This window comes from Danio rerio, chromosome 11, assembly GCF_052040795.2.
Source record: "Danio rerio strain M-AB ecotype USA chromosome 11, GRCz13ab, whole genome shotgun sequence".
NCBI classification, from domain to species: domain Eukaryota; kingdom Metazoa; phylum Chordata; class Actinopteri; order Cypriniformes; family Danionidae; genus Danio; species Danio rerio.
The window spans coordinates 24381655-24397500 of record NC_141031.1 but is presented as its reverse complement, the minus strand read 5'-3'; the positions used below and the strand labels follow the sequence as shown (position 1 = coordinate 24397500).

The 15846-nt window shown below is 36.5% G+C and overlaps 1 protein-coding gene across 12 annotated transcripts in view; it reads right to left on the bottom strand.

Moving 5' to 3' along the window:
• foxp4 (forkhead box P4) overlaps positions 1-15846 on the bottom strand; it is a 471422-nt gene that overhangs the window by 151798 nt on the left and 303778 nt on the right. The window contains 1 exon segment of one of the 12 annotated variants that reach the window (NM_001446853.1): positions 6934-6988. The gene's annotated coding sequence lies outside the window, so the exon portion shown is untranslated. 12 annotated transcript variants of the gene reach the window in all.

Below are 15846 nucleotides of genomic sequence, written 5' to 3'. Positions count from 1 at the left end.
TATGATATATGATATACAATATGATATACCATACATGGTATGATATATGATAGAATATGATATGATATGATACATGATATGATATTATATATGATATACAATACGATATACCATACATGGTATGATATATAATATGATATATGAAATGATATATCATATACAATATGATATACCATAGATGGTATGATATTTGATATGATATATAATGTGATATATGAAGAAATATGATTTATAAAATGAAATATGATATATGGAATACGATATGATATACAATACATGATATGATATATAATATGATATGATATGATATATGATATGATATGATACGATTAACCCTACCAGTGCACTAGAATGGCCAAAGTGGTCATTCTGACTGTTCATATAAGATCATATTGACATTCAAAGCTTATATTGTATTTTTAGAGGTAAGCTTTGAATGTTTGTTTTATTTTTTGCTTAATTTTAATAGACATTACCCCAAATATACAAACTTTTTTTTTCGTAATATAGCCTGCAATGCTGTTTGAGTTACTGGTCTGCCCCCAAAAGTGCGTACCTCACTTCATCTGGCAAGTAAGAAAGAAATGTTTACCACAGTGAAAATTTGAAAAGTTTGAAATGCATATCTGAAGTGAGGTTAGGGCTAGGCCGATAAACAATATAATATCGAATCGCAATAAAATGTAAGAACTTAGATATGTACCGAATTTCGGCCACCGAAAAATTATAATTAGAAAATTTGGTATGCCATTTAATGGACCCTCTAATTTTGTGGCTTCAGTTATTATTGGAATACTCTTTTAAATCTGGAAGCTTTAACAATTTGCATTGAAGTATATATCATTACTGTTTAATATGGAAAATAAGAATAGAGATTGCATTTTTGCCATATCGCCCAGCCCTAAGTTAGGTTTTTGCCATTTTTTGCCAAATGTCTCGGTGGTCCTATGCACCCCAAATGACCACACTAACACCAGTTCCAAGAGCTACCTCCCATCCATGCTCTATAACCAGGCTGCAGAGAGGTAAAGCAGTGGGCAGAAAAAAATAGTCATTGGATCTCTTCCACAAAAACGCATGTTGAAAGCTTAATTCAAAAAATTAGTTTCCGAATGTTACACCACACTAAAAAAAGGCTTGTAATCCTTTGTGCGTGTTCACTTCTTTCCCATGAGAGAAGGAAGGGAGGAACAAAAGTTTAGGTAGCCTTTGAGACGCTCTCTGTCTCAGGGCGTCTCGTGGCCCTTACAGAGACTGACTTTTCACGGATTAACATCTACACTGATTGTTACCTTTTGAACAAAGCAGCTGAAAGGGAAATAAAGGGAATTACAGTCGGCGATGGGCAGTCACATGGTGGTGCAGCCAGGAGACAGAGCCCTGGGAAAAGTCCAGAAATGGGGCAAATCAGAATGTGGAAAATGTGCGGAATTTCATTAGGTTTTGGGCCCATCATCAAACCAGATGCAGACCTCAGAGAGAACATGAGAATCTCTCAAAGAGTTTAACCAGTCAATGGAATCAGGCGGGAGTTCAAAACAAGAGAGCCAAGTATGTTTAATCTGCTCATATACAATCATTTCCCTGACCAAATAAGAAAAGAAAGGAGTGAGATATGCACAAAAGCATTCATAATTTATGAAGTAACTAATAATGCAAACATTTAACTATGAGAGTATCAATGAGTTTTGATGATCATTATTATAATATAAGGTTTTATTATAAATATTTAATTATAAGTTATTTAACTATTTACTAATTATTATTTTTATAAGTTTTATTATTATTATTATTATTATTATTATTAATTCATTCATTCATTTTCTTGTCCGCTTAGTCCCTTTATTAATCCGGGGTCGCCACAGCGGAATGAACCGCCAACTTATCCAGCAAGTTTTTACGCAGCGGATGCCCTTGCAGCCGCAACCCATTTCTGGGAAATATTATTATTATTATAAGTTTTATTGTTGCTGTTGCTGTAGTTGTTGTTGATATTATTATTATTATTATAAATTGTATTGTTATTATTATTATTATTATTATTATTACTACTATAAGTTTTATTGTTGTTGTTGTTGTTGTTGTTGTTGTTGTTGTTGTTGTTATTATTGTTGTTGTTATTATGTTAAAACATAAATAAAATAAAAAAATCTGTTATTGTTCCAGTTTAAATGCTATGGACAGTGAATTAAAGCCTTTATTAAATATAAATTAAAAAGAAATCAATAAATATTTGTAAAAATGATATTATAATATTAACTAAATGATAATAATGATATAGATGATAACAGCAATAATAGCAGTTAATTATTAGTTTATAATCAGCAGTAAATCATTATAAAATATTTTTAATACACTTATTCTTATGATGTTATTATCATAATAATATTTTTGTAATTATAATTATTTAAAAGCTATTAGAATAGTGTTAATACTAAATAATAATTATCATTACCACAATTGTTTAAAAATTATCCTTTTTTTAGATGTCTAAGATTATTATTTAATGTCCACGCACCATAAAACAAGCATTGCACTTATTTTATGTTACATTTTCAAAAAGTAGAACCGACATAAAACTTTGCCCTGCATATTTATTTATTCATCAATTACTCCTAATTAAGCACCAGCTTTGTTTGTCTTGTACGCACTTTCAAAGAACATCCCAGTTATTGTATCTTTGCATTTTACATTACAGAGTGTTGACATGAACACCACGGGCTAAAAAAGAAAAACACGTCTTTAGTCAGGCATGAGTTTTTACAAAAGAAAAACTCCCTAAAGATATGCAAGCCCATCAATAATAGACAGAGGCATGCATATGTAATGCAGGCGATGCCAGTCTGAAACCATGAAGTTGTTATAGAAGTTCAGTGCTCTGATCTTTATACCTGATCTAACCAAACTTCTACCAGAGAAGTCTGAAAGCTCTAAAACAGAGCAGGGTCAACTTACTGTTCACACAAGCTCCCGCTCACAAATCAAAGCAGTTTTTCCACTACTTAATCTTAAGGGTCATGACTCGCCATGCAAGAGGAACTCGGTCCACGGCCGGCTGGCAACTCTATAAACATTTAACAGCCATTTCCAGCCATTCACAGCCACACTTCAGCCATGTGTGTGTCTGGCCCGATACCTGCCTGCCAGGACCCTTCCTTTTAAGCTCAGTCGTTACTGGAAGCGCCTGCCAGGAGGGTTAGTGTGCATGTGTGTGTGTGTGTGTGTGTGTGTGTGTGTGGGTGGGAGGGTGAGCGTCAGATTCATTTCCACCTTACGGGCTTCACCTCACAGAGCTCATCCAGAAAAGTGTGTGCATGTGTGTGTGTTCTTTTCAAAGCAGAAATCTGAATGACAAAAACTTAAAGAATTCTGAAATGCAGTGCCCTATAGGGTCTGGTTTTAAGATGCGTTTTCATCGATCTGATTATATATGTGGCTGACAATAAAAACAGGAGCAAATGGGGTGCTGCGATGTTTTGAGTTGTGCATGTAGGGCATATATTCGGATTGTAGTGCAGACACTCATGTGGCCGAATGAGTTCAAAAACTACTTTCTGCCAAGTGACCTCATTCTCAAAGATTACAGGATGTGCTGTTGAAGCATGCTGACCAGACACTGGCAAATTTAAATTTAGTTTGAAGGTAAAAAAAATAAAAATTAAAAATAAATATATATATATATATATATATATATATATATATATATATATATATATTTTTTTTTTTTTTTTATGGCAAATAGCCTACCAGTCTTAAATCTAACTACAACACAAACTGTTTGACATGTTTTGTGGCTTTCTATACAATTTTCTGTAAGAAATAGAAAAGAAAGGAGAAAAAAATAAAATAAAATCAATCATAAACAAATCCATATCATTAAAAACTTCTTTCAAATATAAAAAATACTTCAAAAACTGTTTCAAGTTTTTATTTTCTTCTGTTAAACACAAAAGATTTTCAAACATAAGTGTGAATTTGTGTGAACAATAATGAATTTTTCAAAACATTTATTTTTTTAAATGTAAACCCATTACCTCTTGTATAATAGAATCTTTTTACTTATAATAACACTTAAGTCTGACTTTCAATGTAAACTCTCAGAAATAAAGTTATGTGAGCTGTCACTGGGGTGGTACCTTTTCAAAAGTTACAAATTTGTACTTACAAAGTCCATATTAATACATCAAGGGTACATATTAGTACCTGAAAAGTACAAAAATGTTCCTCTTAACATTTCTACGTACTAATACTAACTACGTACTTTTGAGGTACCAATATAGACCCTTTAAGTCCACATGTGTACCTTTTAAAAAGGTATCACCCTAGTAATAGCTTGCGTACCTTTATTTCCGAGAGTGTAGTAAATATTTACTAAATGAGTTATAATGTAGACAATCATGAATATAGAACTTTAAATATAAAGATCACATCAAAAGGAAAGGGAAAAAAGAAATAATGATATATATTGTACACACATTATTCATAAAGCTAATTAATAAATACATTAATTCAATTCAATTAATTAATAGATTTACATTACCATTTCCTAAATTTTAGCTTTTTTACTGCAAAAAAATCCTCAAAAGTAATTTTTGGACAGTATAGTATGTAAATTATGCAAGCTTATTTAACAATAAGATGGAAGAATAGACGCATGGATTGATGGAAACAAAAAAATTGACAAAATAGTCTCAAAATGGCAAGTGTAACAACAATGTGTCTCCTTGTCTAGTTGCGATCTTATCAACTAAAAAAATGTATCTAACAGGGCGCTAGTAATAATCAGCTGTATTCAGTTGTTCCTCCACACTCATATAGTATCTATCATCATTGTATAGGAAATTTAATGAAAGCTTTCACTCAGCCAAACCTCTTCACACACTCTGCTGTTCACCCCAAACAGCAGCATAGAGTTTGAAACCAGATATCCATTTAAAGTGTAAACACAAATGAAGAGCAGAAATCTGGATGTAAAAAGAGTTTATCGCCAGCGATGGGCACACGGCTACAAGGAGCTGCTCTGCACCTTTTCTTTTCTATCCTCCTTCCTCCTGTTCCTTTGAAAGGTAACAAGCAGCATTTAGGCAGGGAGTGAAAAGAAGTCAATATCCTCTGGGGATCCAAGTGGATTACAAAATGTCACTTTCTCACAGTAGACCGTCACAGACGGGTGCGCGCGCACACACACACACACACACACACACACACACACACACATACACACACACACACACACACATACACACACGCAGGCACACAGACAGACAAATGATAAAACACACTCACTGAAATACTCAGTGGTGACTGTGTTTATACTCACACAAACACACACAGAACAACAACTTGGTACCAGCTGTTAGACCGCTGTTATCATATCAGTGTCCCAGTAACCATCAGTTCAGCACAAAGTGTTTCCTACACTTTTTGTCCAAGAACTAAGGTCAACGTAGATCATTTTTTCAAACTTATATCACGATGAAAATTATTTAACATTATGACTAAATATACGCATTTTTTTCATGTATTAGCTTTAATTTTATGTTTATGTTTATTTTAGGTTTATGCTACATTGCAAAATTAAATATAATTACATTGTTTAATATACATATTACAAAAAGTTATACAAATAATTAACAGATTAAATTATTAATGATTTTTCAGTTACTTCAATCAAAACTGTATTTAATAGCATTAATATTGCTAATGTTCATTTATTTATTTCATTATTTTACTTTTAAAAAGGGTGAAAAATAAGAACTAGTGATTATTAAATTATATAAATATTTATATACTTCAGAAATCTGGGGAAAATGTTGATTTTACTTATTTTAATGAAAAATATTTTCATTTTGATTTTATATAATTTATTGGTTATTTATATTATTTCAATGTGGCATATTAGTGATGAGTCAATATTATTACTACACAAACAAACCAACAAACAATAATTAAATAAAGTATTTTTAATTAATCGGTTCTGTAATAAGAGTAAGTTTGAAAGAAGAAGAAATGTGTGCACTAGGGTTGGGTGAAGTCGACCTATTTGGCATCGTACGATGTCTAATGTGAAACATCGAGATGGACGATGGCGTCTTCGTCAAAGGTGGCAGTGAGTTAATTATTTTTGAATAATTAATTCATTCTAAATGAATTTATTATTTGTAGCCTAACGTTTCAACTACCTGCCCCACATAGTCTTTATAACCAATACACAGATCATAAATAAATAAAGATAAGTACACAAACGACCACTTGTCAATCACTATTCTGCAGGACTCTGGCATGAATAGGCAGAGTGATCTGTGACGTTTTAATGGCGTCAACAAACTTGGTTGGTAACCAACAGACAGTATATGAGGTTTTCCCTAAAATTACTAAGTACATGCATTAAGTGCGAAAGATTGAAGCAGTGTACTAATGCTATAACACGTTACCTAAAAAAAAAAAAAAAAAAAAAAAAACTGAGACATATTAGTGTAAACAGGGCCTAAGTGTAATTTTCGCGAGCCGGTTGCTGCTGAAATAGGGGCGGGGCAGAGGATTGTAATGCTGGCTCAGCATCGTGATGTCTATCGTCATCAGCGATGGTTGATGGCATCATCTATCCACCCAACCCTAGTACCCTAGTGTGTACATGTGTTGTTTGTTTTACTTTTGTTTTGTTTTTTTGCAAAGCCAAATTAATATTGGGAACCCCATGAAAACCTACATAAGTGCCCCCTAAGGAATCACAGCTCTAAAGTCAATCAGATACAAGAGATGTTCCAAATCAAATAACTTCCCCCTTCACAGCACAAGTACACATTACGTATATATACCATCAAAGAGTATCAGATTCTCACGTCACATTCTTCTCCTTTACTGCATCTTCTTCAGACAGTTTTCCAGGAACTGTGTCATTTTTAAGCTTTGCCAACAAGTTGGAACACTTACGAGGATCCTGCGACCGCCGTGCTGGAATGCCTGCAGCTGTGGCCAATGCACAAGCCTGCACAACAGAGAAGCAAAAGAACGCTACATTTCACATCAGAAATGTCTTGAGGGACGAGCGTGTGGTGGATACGCCATGCTTCATGCTTGGTGAGCTCTCCGCTGACCTTATTTCATGTACAAACCGCCGCACTATCATTCAGTGCCAAATCGAACATATTCCAGCAGGATATCAGCTCAACTGCAACACAGAAGACCTACAATCAGACGCATTATGCTTTAATCATTATTTTCAATTACAAGCTATTTACATGCTATTCCGTGCATGCACAAGCCGATCCTTGCCGTCCCTTTTTGTCCAGAAATATCTCCTATTCTGCTAATTTCTCTCTAAAAAGGCAGAAGGCAATTAAATATTATGATTTTCTTTAAAAAGAAGGAAGAGGAAGCAAAGTTCACATCATCTAAAGGAATTCCAATTAACACCCTCCCACACAGCAATTAACTGTTAAAATAACTGATGAGCAAACTGAAAATCCCTGGGAGTTGGGATGCTGCTTTTCTAATTAATTCCGAAATCTCCTGCATCTCTTATATGATGAAACGCCATTTGTTTGTTTGACAGCACATCAACACCTGGACCGAGCTAAATTAGTGTAAATAAATAAAAACGCAGGCCTTGTTTTGTCATGTTCCAAACAGGCCTGCAATTTTCTCTGACAAAATTCATATTTTCTGGAGCGCCGGAAAGAGACGTTGGACATTAGAGAAGGAAGCTGACAGCTGTGGTTGTAGTGTGTGTGTATGGGGAGTCTGCTCAAAGGGGAGCTAATTAATAGATAGTGTGTTCAGGCCTCTGTCACAGTTTTCCTGTCAGGTCTTGCGTAAGGACAAAGACTCAGAAAAAACAAAAGAAAAAGAGAAAACTAAAAAAAAGAGAGAGAGAGAGAGAGCGTGTGTATGGGATTTATTGTTCCGTAAACTACGCACATCAGAGAAGGCTTTGAATTTAACCTTACAACTGAGGTTAGCGGGGCTGATGCAATACCCCCTGCTGTTTGATAAGACGTTTATTACGAATTGTAAATGAAACTTAGCCTAGCTAAATACGAGAACGAAAAACGGGGTTTCGTTTGTGCCATAGGAAGAAGCATAATGGAGAAAATGCATTATGCTTGGAAGGAGATTGTGAACCATTTATTTAGTCATAGGTGGGTTTTTCTTCATAGCCTTTTCCCTTGTCTTTCTCGAACGTTTGGCGGCAAGGTCGGCAGTGGCTCTATTAAAGCAGTATGTGCTATGGACTGCACTGTTGCTCTGCTTTATGTCATGCACTTGCTCAAACTGCCTTGGGGTGAACTTTTAACCTCTTTGGGCTTGAGCCAGAGTTTCTGAATAACTGCCATTTCAAATATTCAGAAATAAATAAATAGAAAAAGATGATTGCCACAATGCAAACTTTTAGCTTAGCATAAATCATTGAAGTGGACTGAATTTTTTTTTTTAAATGTTTCGATAATTTTAGTAAGCACGGTCCTTCTGTAGTTACATAGTGTACTATTTATTCAATTCAATTCAATTTATGTTCATTTATATAGCGCTTTTACAATGTAGATTATGTCAAAGCAGCTTAACATAGACGTTCTAGTAAATTGAAAATGTGTCAGTCCAGTTTTCAGAGTTGAACTTCAGTTTAGTTCAGTTCAGTGTGGTTTAAATTTCACTGCTGAAAGTCCAAACACTGAAGAGCAAATCCCTTGATGCGTAACTTCACAAGTCCCTTCTAAGAAGCCAGTGGCAACAGTGGCGAGGAACAAACTTCCCCGATTGTCAAAAGTGAAGGAAAAAACCTTGAAAGAAAACAGGCTCAGCTGGGCTTGACCATTTCTCCTTTGGCCAAACTTCATGTGCAGAGCAGCAGGAACTAAATACTAAGACCAATTGAAAATGAATATTCAAGATTGATTTTACTACGAATGTAATATAATTGTGCTTGCTGAAGTCATAGTATGACATTAACGTTTCTTGATTATTACGCCAGAATGACAGTATAGTTTCTAACCTAGTATAAATATGATTTTTGTACTATTATTAAAACATAAAATACAAAAATACAGATATTATAAAGTGACATTTTAAGTATGTTAATTTTTCCAGCACTGAATATGGTTAAAATCATCTTCAACTTCAAGTATGAGCAACAGTAATAGCAATAAAACCAGTGAAAACCATTTTCAGGAATTCTAATTCGAAGTTTCCTAAGCAAGTCAAGTCGTCAATCATAAATGATTAACAGTGTCACCCAACATTTCAACATGCCAAGCATAACACCTAAATTATAATGTCACAGGTTCACAGAGAGATTCACAGCACTGTCAATCCTTCCCCTGAAAATATTCCACACAGCAGCCACCGTAAGCCAGACACTTATTTGCATATCTCAGACTGTGTGTAGTTGGACACCTTAGATAGCGGAGGCCATCGCTTTTGCATTTTCCTCTGTTTTAATATAGTGCGATAGCCATCGAGAAACAGAGCGCTGATTTTACAAGCCCTAATACTGAAGCGCTTTATCAGGCCGGGATCCGACTCTTGTCAAGTGAAACTGTGATAAAGTCAGTTTCTAACTACACCAATCGATGAAAGTAATTTATTTACCTCGGGTAGGCAATTTCAGTTCCGTCTTAAGATGGCTGGAGCGAGAGAAAAAGAGAGAGAGTGGAGAGAGAAAGTTTGGCTTGGCAGGTCTTTGTACGACGGCGCCCAAGATTAATATTCCTCTCATGAAACGTTCTCGGACATGTGAGGCGACTCTATAAACCGTGCCGGGGTTAATGCACGGTACTAAATCTACACCAAATCTCAGGCGAAGCGAAAAGAGGGAGATGTAGCGGCACTATCATTCCCACCCTTACCCTAACCTGATGCTCCTGTGGAACCTTACAGCAGCAGATGCTACATCAACACCTACACCGCATGCAATATGGCTTAATCATCCTTATTCACCTAACCAGCCCAAAGCAAAAGCAAGGTCCTTTACTAAATGGGCAAAGGCACATGAAATACAGATAATACGGCACTTAAGGCTCATGCTCAGGTGCTAAAGAATATTCATTTTCTTTGTGCTCTAGCCATTTGTAATAGTAATAAACCTATCACCAGCAAAGGGCAACCCAAAGGTGGGTAAATCAAAGCATTGTACAAAAACAAGACACAACTGATACAAGTGATTTACAAAAAGTGAAAAGTTTCAGGATAATAATAATAATAATAAAAATAATAATAATACTAATAACAATGATAATAATAATACAAAAAGTGAATTGATTCATGATATCTCACATGCCTTCCTTGTAGTCTCTCAGGCATGAAGAATTATTTACCCAAAAATAGGATCTATTAAACACAGCACACCATTGGAAGAAACTACAGTACACGAAATCCCTCCCTCTTTCCCTTTCACTCTGCAGCCCTGGATGTCATTTACATGAATCGCATTGCTCTTGCCAACCTCGAGTCAGACCCCATTTACGACGCCCTTTATTTCTGCAAAAGACTAGCAGACTTCCTGACCCCCTATCTCATTTCTCTCTGTGGAGGTTAGTGCGACGGCTAACACGTTCTGGACAGGAGAGTATGTGTCTTACAAGGTGGAACGATAAAGCCAACCTTAACTTAGAGTGACACTAGGACCTGTTATTAAAGCGTGTTTAAGTTTGTGTTTGACTGACAGGACGGTTTGCTGTGAAAGGGTTTCTGCCGCTACAGCTGCTGTGGTTTTGTGGACTTGACAAACATAACCCTTTCTTTTCACTGTTGTTTTTCCCCCTCTTTTCTGCTGCTCTTACTCTAATAACAATGCTATTTGGGGTGGCTGAGGCAGCTGCGTATTTGTCGTCCCCCCTTTCTCTTCCCCTCCCGATCCTCTATTGTATGTGATCTCAGTGTCTGGGACAACCGGTTTGATCCCCTCTGTGAGGGTAATTTGCCAGTAGCCTTCTGTTTTGGAGTCCTGATAGGGACGAGCCCCACCTGGAGGAAAAAGACCTGACTTGTGAGTATTTAGGGAACCTAAGAAGTAGCTTCCGATCATGTAAATATTAAAAGCGAGCACGTAATCCTGGCAATATTGAGTCATTTGAGCCTCCCGCTCGTGGGAGCTGTAGTTTACGGTGCCCTGTAATTGTTTTTAGTGTTTAGTCGACACAGCGGATAGTATCTGAGAAATAGAAATCTTGTCCCAGCCAGGGAGATCTCGCACCGCCAGCGGCATTAATTTACTCCTCATGCCTGTCAGAAGTAATAGAGAGCAACGCGTTTAGACACATCGACAGAGCGGCTGGTCGTAAAGCACGAAAGTTGGGTGAAAAACCTAGTAACTAAGGTCTGCGTGGTCCATTGCTAAACCAGCAGCCAATGAGTCAGTCGCCTTGTTAAAACAGGGAAGGGTTTGGATTTCACCTCAACTTCAAAAGCATAATACAAAAATCAAAACCTGGTCCCGTTCCAGGAATCATATAAAGGTTGAGTGAATCTGGAATATAGTTTGGCAATTAAAAGCAGCATTTGGGGTGGGTGGAGCAATATAATCCCAATATTAAAATAATTTGTGCATAGTAGACTCTCACAACTAACACTCTAATCCCACCCACTTTAAAGATGTCAATCAAAGTTGCCCTCTTTTTCACCTGCAGCTCCACCCTTCCTGACAGGCGGGCCAACTTCACAGCTCTACTGTATCCAAAAACAAATCCGCCTGAAACCTGAAGCCACATGCCACTAAGGATGCAGACGACATGAGGAATCGGAAATTTTGGGGCTGCTTTGCTCGCAGTTAGTGTTCATACGTAAATCGAGCTTGGCCCCAGCATCCTGAGGGGGCCTCTGTTTTAACAGTGCACAGACTCAAGCCCTCAATTAGACTTCTGTGAATACACTCACAAGCCACACTGTTTACCATCATTTTTCAACAATTTAATGGGGGCCAGCACAAATTCAAATAAATGAGCACTTCAAATGATGACTTGAGGCCTTTCTACTGTTTATCTATATGGCATCCCATTTGACCTTAGTGCCTCTTGCATCAGTCAGCATGGCTCAAAAATTAAGAATAGCCCGCTGACCCTGGGATCACAGTGCAAGAGTTTTGGACCAACTCAAAATGCTGCATTGTAAAACCCAACAGTTAACTTTATCAATGGAAATGAGTGTAGTTAACTTAAAATTGACTGAAAGTTAATTCTACTCATTTGAAAAGAGTTTTAAACTCAGTGTTAAAGGTAATGAGTTAATTGAATACCTCATTAATAGAGTTTACAGTACTCAGATTTTTTTTAACTCAAATTGTTTGTTGCAATTAGTTTTCTCGAATAGTTTGAGTTGTCCTTACTCATAAGGATTTACAGAACTCAGCTGGTTTGAGTTCTCTTCATTTATTGTGTTTTCCTGTGCTCAAATTGCACATTTACTCAAATAAAGTAAGTTCACAAAACTCATTAGGATTAGTTTTTGAACTTAAATGGTTTGTTGCAATCCGTTTCCTCTAAATGGTTTGAGTTACCTTAACTTTTTAAGTTTTACAGTGTACTTTTGCCGATATTGTACATAATTTATTAATAGGCAATCTTCCCACTAAAATGTACAAAGTAATTTTTGTAAAGACAAAAATGTAGAGGGTTAATAAACAATGTTTATTAACAGTCTTACTATTAAATAAAGGTTAATAAAAATGCATTGCATCATCCTTTTGAAGCGGGCCAGTAAAATGTTGGCAGACCAAGTAAAAGTGAACTTAAAAGAGAGCCCTGTTGATCCCTGATCAGACATTTAAAAAAAATTGTAGTGCCAAGGATGAAGGAGTCCACAGTGTGTGGTCACTTTAAGAAGACTAATGCTCAACAAAAGCAAAGCTATAATTTATACTCGCCTGCCGGACAAAGCCTGGAAAAGCTGGTGGAATGTTTGCGAGCTGCCTGGATACTCCTGGAGAAGCAGGGCTTCTTATTGACGCAGCGGCTGAGAAAATAACACTGGCTTGTGTACCAAGCCCATGGCCAAATATCCATTTATCAGAGAGTCTGCTTATACCCCAAAAGAGATGTAGGGAAAACAGATGACCAGACAGTAAGCTAAACAGAGAGAGAGGAAGTGAGTGAAAGACAGATAAATGGAAGAGCGAGGGGAGACAGAGAGACCTCCTCTGCCGTGTTCTCTCCTTTTCATTGCATTTCCATCCTGTCACTCATGTGATAAAGTGGCTACATGAGACTATTGAGAGCAAGACAAACTACAGCCCAGGTCACAGCGTGCATCAACAGTCTGCGCCCCCGATACCTCTCCATCTGCTACCGTCCTGAAGCCTGGATCTCTTTCAAGATGTGAAAAAAAAAACTTTCCGTCTCCTATGAACGAAGGGCCATCTGGTATTTGCTGCAGAAGGTTCTTCCCTGGTACAAATTTTTAAACCGATCCAGCCAGGGCCGTAATGGCTCTGACATGTCCCTGCGCTATGACCTCATCAGACAGAGTGCAGAGCCAGAGCGGTGAAATTCCACCAGAAGGTTCCATTTGGACTGTGATGTCGTGCGTTTATCCCGACACATGTAGAATCGGCATCATACTGGCACTCGAGACCGGGCACGGCTGACGACACGCGTCGCCAGCCCACTAACGTGACAGGTAGCGGGGTTTGTAATTGGAGCTGATCAGTACGCCATATGCCACTCGTCTCCTAGTGCCAAATCCCCGCCCCCACCCACTCCCGCCACCCCTCTGATGCTTGGCACACTCTGGCTCCCACGGAAAAAAAGCCCTCCACTTCATTAAGAAAGTAAACACAAGTGCTGTCTGAAGTGTCTAATTAGTCCCCTAATTACTCCCTGCTCGTTACTAATGCAAATTAGATTACGCTGCTTAACTTCATCGTGTCCACAACGCCGCTGTTAATTGAGGCCTTTTGAAATTAAATTACTCACTAATTAGCATATCAAAACCATTAATTCTGTGCCAGAGAGAAAGAGAAAAAAAACAACAACAAACGCCAAGTTTTGCTAATGAGTTTTGCTAATTGAATATGTACGTTCAATATTGAGTTTTTGCCAGCCGGGCCCCGTTCAAGAAGCTACTTAGCCACTTGTGCGAGCAAGTTCAAAGGCAAAGGAAGCCAGTTTCGAGCCTTTTAAGGCAGCACTCAAAAGTTTCGTCAATATTTTCTTGTGACGAAGCACGTGGGCAGTCCACAGTGAATGAAACAAATACGTCTTTGATAGTAGCTCACACAAAAATGCTAAAAAATAAATACAGAAATAAAATAAATAAAACTACAACTGTGGTACTGTTTATTTTAGCTTTTAAAAATTATTAATAAGGCTGCATGCAATCAGAAATGCAGTAAAAAAAAAGAGTGGAAAGTTATTACAATAAAATAACAATTTTTTATATTTTAAAGATGGCTCAGCATTGTATAAATCTCAAAAATGTCTTCATGAGGACAAGTTACATTACAAATGCACATACAGTTGAAGTCATAATGATTACCCCCCCCCACCCCCCTACCCCCCGAATTAGTAGCCCCCGTTTATTTTTCCCCCTTTTTCTTTTTAACAGAGAGAAGAGTTTTCAACACATTTCTAAACATAATAGTTTTAATGACTCATGTCTAATAACCGATTTATTTCATCTTTGTCATGACGACAGTAAATAATATTTGACTAGATATTTTTCAAGACACTTTTATACAGCTTAAAGTGACATTTAAAGGCTTAACTAGGTGAATTGGGTTAACTAAGCAGGTTAGGGCAAATATAGGCAAGTTATTGTATAACGATAGTTTGTTCTGTAGACTACCAAAAACATATATAGACTAAAGGGGCTAATCATTTTGACCTTAAAATTGTTTAAAAAAAAATAAAAACTTATTTTATTCTAGCTGAAATAAAACAAATAAGACTTTCTTCAGAAGAAAAACTATTATCAGACATACTATGAAAATTTCCTTGCTCTGTTAAACAACATTTGGGAAATTTATTTGAAAAGGAAAAAGAAAATCAATATAATTCTGACTCCAACTGTACATTTAAAAATGTTATGGAAACTTTCCAGCCCTGTTTTTCACAAGCTCTGTTTAGTTGCATGGCAATTAAAAACTTCCATACTTTTAGTGCAACCATTTTCTCATTCCTTTGGTTGTTAAGGCAAACATCCATTCAGAATCAATAAGCCTGAAGTAGAAGTTCATGCCAGTAATTCATGTAATCTACAGAGGCGACGAAAAGCTTATGAAATTTTAAGGTTGTTTTTGCTTTTAATGTAAACGATCAGGATTAAATTTAACACTTTCCTTTTCGACACCCCATCTCCACACACCCTTCAACCCAATATCCGTCCAATATGGATTGCTGAAAGACTCCATTCAGTGCTTTCAAAGTCTCATTTTAATACTATCTCCAACTTCTCATTTGAATACAGACCTAATGAAAGAGGTGTAGAAGAGAAAAGAAATTGAATAGTGAAATTGAGAGGTAGCCACACACACAAAAAAAAAAAAATTAAATAAGCGTGATAATTAGATGTAAAGATATTATAATTTCTTTACAAGGATGCATTGAAAATGCTGCTCTACAACATTTGCCCTAATTGCCAGAATTACCATATTAACCAGTTACCATTTGAGTAAGTTGATTAAAAAATTGATTATTCGTCTATTTCTTTTAGGAGTTTCTTAATCAAAATCTAACATCCTTGAAAAATTAATTTGAAGCCCCTCTTATCAGTTAATTAAATCTGGTTGGAAGTCATTTTTCTGTGAAGCGTGATTAGACAGCGCACTGTTCTGTACTGTTCGGGCCGCATGACGTTAGAAAACTTTTCAATGTCTCATCAAACATTCAGAAATAAGAAGAATAGAATTTCTTTGAA